The sequence below is a fragment of the Arachis stenosperma genome, unplaced genomic scaffold (genome assembly GCF_014773155.1).
Source record: "Arachis stenosperma cultivar V10309 unplaced genomic scaffold, arast.V10309.gnm1.PFL2 arast.V10309.gnm1.Scaffold_100029, whole genome shotgun sequence".
NCBI classification, from domain to species: domain Eukaryota; kingdom Viridiplantae; phylum Streptophyta; class Magnoliopsida; order Fabales; family Fabaceae; genus Arachis; species Arachis stenosperma.
The window spans coordinates 193,133-199,365 of NW_026651371.1; the positions used below are offsets into that span (position 1 = coordinate 193,133).

A 6,233-nucleotide genomic window follows, 5' to 3' on the forward strand; every position below is an offset into this window, starting at 1 on the left:
AATTACATGGGTGAACCTTATGGAAACACCTATAACTCATCATGGAGAAATCATCCAAATTTCTCATGGAAGGATCAACAAAAACCTCAACAAGGTTTAACAATGGTGGACGCAACAGGCTGGACAATAGCAAGCCATATCCATCATCTTCTCAGCAACAGACAGAGAATTCTGAACAAAACACTTCTAATTTAGCCAATGTAGTCTCTGATCTGTCAAGGCCACTTTCAGTTTCATGAATGAAACAAGATCCTCCATTAGAAATTTGGAGGCACAAGTGGGCCAGCTGAGTAAGAAAGTCATTGAAACTCCTCCCAGTACTCTCCCAAGCAATACAGAAGAGAATCCAAAAGGAGAGTGCAAAGCCATTGACATAGTCAATATGGCCGAATGCACAAGGGAGGAGGAGGACGAAAATCCTAGTGAGGAAGACCTCCTGGGACGTCCCTCAAGCAAGAAGGAGTCTCCTATTAAGGATCCAAAGGAATCTGAGGCTCATATAGAGACCATAGAGATTCCCTTAAACCTCCTTCTGCCATTCATGAGCTCTGAAGACTATTCTTCCTCTGAAGAGGATGAAGATGTAACTGGAGAGCAAGTTGCTCAATATTTAGGAGCTATCATGAAGCTGAATGCCAAGTTGTTTGGTAATGAGACTTGGGAAAGTGAACCTCCCTTGCTCATTAATGAACTGGATACTTGGATTCAGAAAATTCTACCTCAAAAGAAACAAGATCCTGGAAAGTTCTTAATACCCTGTACCATAGGCACCATGATCTTTGAAAAAGCTCTGTGTGATCTGGGGTCAGGGATAAATCTAATGCCACTCTCTGTAATGGAGAAACTGGGGATCATTGAGGTACAACCTGCCTTGTTCTCATTACAACTGGCAGACAAGTCATTAAGACAAGCCTATGGAATAGTAGAGGACGTGTTAGTAAAGGTTGAAGGCCTTTACATCTCTGCTGATTTCATAATCTTAGACACTAGGAAGGAAGAGGATGATTGCATCATCCTTGGAAGACCTTTCCTAGCCACAGCAGGAGCTGTGATAGATGTCAACAGAGGGGAATTAGTCCTTCAATTGAATGGGGACTACCTTGTGTTTAAGGCACATGGCCATCCTTCTGTGACAAAAGAGAGTAAGCATGAAGAGCTTCTCTCAGTTCAGAGTCAAGAAGAAGAGCCTCCACAGTCAAACTCTAAGTTTGGTGTTGAGAGGCCACAACCAAACTCTAAGTTTGGTGTCAAGACCCCATATCCAAACTCCAAGTTTGGTGTTGGGACTACACTAAAATTGACCTGATCACCTTGTGGCTCCATGAGAGCCACTGTCAAGCTATTGACATTAAAGAAGCGCTTGTTGGGAGGCAACCCAATTTTATTTATCTAATTACTATTTTATACTATTTTATTGTTATTTTGTGTTTTATTAGGTACATGATCATGAGGAGGCACGAAAAATCATAAAAATTAAAAACAGAGTCAAAAACAGAAGAAAAAATTTTTTTACCCTGGAGGACGCACAGACTGGCGTTCAACGCCAGTAAGGAGCATCTGGCTGGCGTTCAACGCCAGAACAGAGCACCATTCTGGCGCTGAACGCCAGAAACAAGCAACATCCTGGCGCTGAACGCCAGTAACAAGCATGAAACTGGCGTTCAACGCCAGAAACATGCATTACATGGGCGTTGAACGCCCAGAACATGCACCAATGGGCGTTTAAACGCCAGAATGATGCATGAAGGCATTTTACATGCCTATAGGGTGAAGGAATGGTATTTCTTTACACCTCAGGATCTGTGGACCCCACAGGATCACCTCAGGATCTGTGGACCCCACAGGATCCCCACCTAACATATTCCCACCTTACCTTTTAATCCTAATCACACTCTCCTAATCTAAAATCACTCTTCCCCATGTCACACTGGAACTTGCAATTCTGTTGCATTAGAGAAACTAATTGAGGCTTAAGCTCAAAGTTGTTTGCTCCAATGGCAGGGATAGAGATGCTTCTCCCAGAGAAGTCGGGAGTAGGTGCAGTAGAGTCACCCAGCACCTTCCTTGCATTGTTGGTATTGTTCTTATTTTCGGCTGCCATGGGTTCTTCTTCTTTGAAGATTTCTGTTGGGTCCTCTACAGAGAGTTGTGCTTTAGCTTCTCTTAGCTTTCGCTTCAAGGTCCTTTCAGGTTCAGGGTCAGCCTCAACAAGAATGCTTTTGTCTTTGCTCCTGCTCATATGAAAGAGAAGAGAACAAGAAAATGTGGAATCCTCTATGTCACAGTATAGAGATTCCTTGAGGTGTCAGAGGAATAGAAAAATAGAAGGAAGAGGTAGAAGAATTCGAACTTAGTGAGATAGAGTTCGAATTGTGCATTGAGGAGGAGTGGTACTCCATAAATAGAAGGATGTGAGAAGAGGGGAAGAGATTTTCGAAAATTAAGTAAGAGATTTTAGAAACATTTTGAAAAAGATTTTGAAGAAGATATGATTGAAAACTTTTTTGAAAAAGATGTGATTGAGAAGATATGATTTGAAAAACAATTTAAAAAGATTTGATTTTAAAAATTAATGACTTGCCTAACAAGAAAAGATATGATTCAAACATTAAACCTTTCTCAACAGAAAAGGCAACATACTTGAAATGTTCAATCAAATCATTAATTGTTAGCAAGTATCTTTGAAAAAGGAAAGAAATTGATTTTGAAAAAGATTTGATTGAAAAGATATGATTTGAAAAAGATTTGATTTTGAAAAACTTTGAAAACTTGAAAAAAATCTGAATTAAAAACAGAATCTTCCCTCTTGTGCCATCCTGGCGTTAAATGCCCAGAATGGTATCCATTCTAGCGTTTAACGCCCAAAATGCTACCTTTTTGGGCGTTAAACGCCCAGCCAGGCACCCTGGCTGGCGTTTAAACGCCAGTTTTTCCTTCTTCACTGGGCGTTTTGAACGCCCAGCTTTTCTATATAATTCCTCTGCTGCATGTACTGAATCTTTAGTTCCCTGTATTATTGACTTGAAAATAGAACCAAGATCAAATAAACAATACATGCAAGACACCAAACTTAAAATTAGACATTAGACTCTACAATAAACATACAATATTTTTGGTTTTTTATGATTTTGTAATAATTTTTTTTTATTTTTTCGAAAATTAAGTGGAAAGAAAATAAAGGTATCAAAATTCTTAATGAGAATTCCAGGAATCATGCAATGTTAGTCTAAAGCTTTAGTCTAAAGGAATTAGACATGGATAGCCAAGCTTCAGCAGGACATTGCATTCAAGAGCTAAATTGATGAGAATCAATCAGCTTTGGTGATGATAAGATCATCACCTTGAAACGCTAGAATTCATTCTTAAGAACTCTGAAAAATACCTAATCTAAGCAACAAGATGAACCGTCAGTTGTCCATACTTGAAACAATCCCCGGCAACGGCGCCAAAAACTTGGTGCACGAAATTGTGATCACTTCTTTTCACAACTCAAATAATCCCTAGTAATGGCCCCAAAGACTTGGTGCTCAATACCATGGCATAAACACAACTTCGCACAACTAACCAGCAAGTGCACTGGGTCGTCCAAGTAATAAACCTTACGCGAGTAAGGGTCGATCCCACGGAGATTGTTGGTATGAAGCAAGCTATGGTCACCTTGTAAATCTTAGTCAGGCAGACTCAAATGGGTATGGGTGATATATGAATAAAACATAAAGATAAAGATAGAGATACTTATGCAATTCATTGGTGAGAACTTCAGATAACCATATGAAGATGCTTTGTCCCTTCCGTCTCTCTGCTTTCCTACTGTCTTCATCCAATCCCTCTTACTGCTTTCCATGGCAAGCTGTATGCAAGGGTTTCACCGTTGTCAGTGGCTACCTCCCATCCTCTCAATGGAAATGTTCAACGCACCCTGTCACGGCACGGCTATCCAGCTGTCGGTTCTCGATCATGTCAGAATAGAATCCAGTGATTCTTTTGCGTCTGTCACTAACCCCCCACAATTGCGAGTTTGAAGCTCGTCACAGTCATTCAATCATTGAATCCTACTCAGAATACCACAGACAAGGTTTAGACCTTCCGGATTCTCTTGAATGCCGCCATCAATTCTAGCTTATACCACGAAGATTCTGGTTAAAGAACCCAGAGATAAACATTAGAGCCTTGTTTGCTTGTAGAACAGAAGTGGTTGTCAGTCACTTGTTCATAAGTGAGAATGATGATGAGCGTCACATAATCATCACATTCATCATGTTCTTGAGTGCAAATGAATATCTTGGAATAAGAACAAGCTGAATTGTATAGAAGAACAATAGTAATTGCATTAATACTCAAGGTACAGCAGAGCTCCACACCTTAATCTATGGTGTGTAGAAACTCCACCGTTGAAAATACATAAGAACAAGGTCTAGGCATGGCCGAATGGCCAGCCTCCCAATGATCTAAGATAGCATAAAACTACTCAAAGATAGCTACCAAGATGATCTAGAGATCTAAAGTGATCAAAAGATGAAAAATACAATAGTAGAAGGCCCTATTTATACGGAACTAGTAGCTTAAGAATTACAAAGGTGAGTAAATGACAAAAATCCACTTCCGGGCCCACTTGGTGTGTGCTTGGCCTGAGCATTGAAGTATTTTCGTGTAGAGACTCTTCTTGGAGTTAAACGCCAGCTTTTGTGCCAGTTTGGGCGTTTAACTCCCACTTTGGTGCCAGTTCCGGCGTTTAACGCTGAGAATTCTGAGGGTGACTTTGAACGCCGGTTTGGGCCACCAAATCTTGGGCAAAGTGTGGACTATCATATATTGCTGGAAAGCCCAAGATGTCTACTTTCCAACGCCGTTAAGAGCGCGCCAATTGGGCTTCTGTAGCTCCAGAAAATCCACTTCGAGTGCAGGGAGGTCAGAATCCAACAGCATCTGCAGTCCTTTTCAGTCTCTGAATCAGATTTTCGCTCAGGTCCCTCAATTTCAGCCAGAAAATACCTGAAATCACAGAAAAACACACAAACTCATAGTAAAGTCCAGAAAAGTGAATTTTAACTAAAAACTAATAAAATATACTAAAAACTAACTAAAGCATACTGAAAACATACTAAAAACAATGCCAAAAAGCGTATAAATTATCCGCTCATCAAAGATACCTATGATGCTCCATTCAGAAAGCATATCAGAAGGACACTTTTTGATCAATTGTTTGTATCTTTCCCAAGCTTCATAGAGGGATTCTCCTTCCTTCTGTCTGAAGGTTTGGACTTCCACTCTAAGCTTACTCAATTTTTGAAGTGGAAAGAACTTTGCTAAGAAGGCATTGACTAGCTTTTCCCAAGAGTTCAGGCTTTCTTTAGGTTGTGAGTCCAACCATATCCTAGCTCTGTCTCTTACAGCAATAGGGAATAGCATAAGTCTGTAGACTTCAGGGTCAACCCCATTAGTCTTGACAGTGTCACAGATTTGCAAGAACTCAGCTAAAAACTGATGAGGATCTTCCAATGGAAGTCCATGGAACTTGCAATTCTGTTGCATTAGAGAAACTAATTGAGGCTTAAACTCAAAGTTGTTTGCTCCAATGGCAGGGATAGAGATGCTTCTCCCATAGAAGTCGGGAGTAGGTGTAGTAAAGTCACCCAGTACCTTCCTTGCATTGTTGGCATTGTTGTTGTTTTCGGCTGCCATGGGTTCTTCTTCTTTGAAGATTTCTGTTAGGTCTTCTACAGAGAGTTGTGCCTTAGCTTCTCTTAGCTTTCGCTTCAAGGTCCTTTCAGGTTCAGGATCAGCCTCAACAAGAATGCTTTTGTCTTTGCTCCTGCTCATATGAAAGAGAAGAAGACAAGAAATATGAAATCCTCTATGTCACAGTATAGAGATTCCTTGAGGTGTCAAAGGAAAAGAAAAATAGAAGGAAGAGGTAGAAAATTCGAACTTATCAATGAAAGATGGAGTTCGAATTGTGCATTGAGGAGTAGTGTTAGTCCATACATAGAAGGATGTGAGAAGAAGGGAAGAAATTTTCGAAAATTAAGTAAAAGATTTTTAAAAACATTTTGAAAAATTGATTGATGATTTTCGAAAACTAAAAGTGGGAAAGAAATTAAGTGATTTTTGAAAAAAATTTGAAATTAGAAATCAAAAAGATATGATTGAAAACCATTTTAAAAAAAATTGTGATAAAAAGATATGATTGAAAAGATATAGTTTTAAAAAGATATGATTGAAAAGATATGATT

General features: G+C 39.6%; 1 non-coding gene across 1 annotated transcript; it reads left to right on the forward strand.

The window, feature by feature from the left end:
* Positions 1-5,169: 5,169 nt before the first annotated feature.
* LOC130960006 (small nucleolar RNA R71) lies at positions 5,170-5,277 on the forward strand. Its single transcript, XR_009078972.1, has one exon. It is a non-coding gene; the product is annotated as a small nucleolar RNA R71 (small nucleolar RNA).
* The last annotated feature ends 956 nt before the right edge of the window (positions 5,278-6,233 follow it).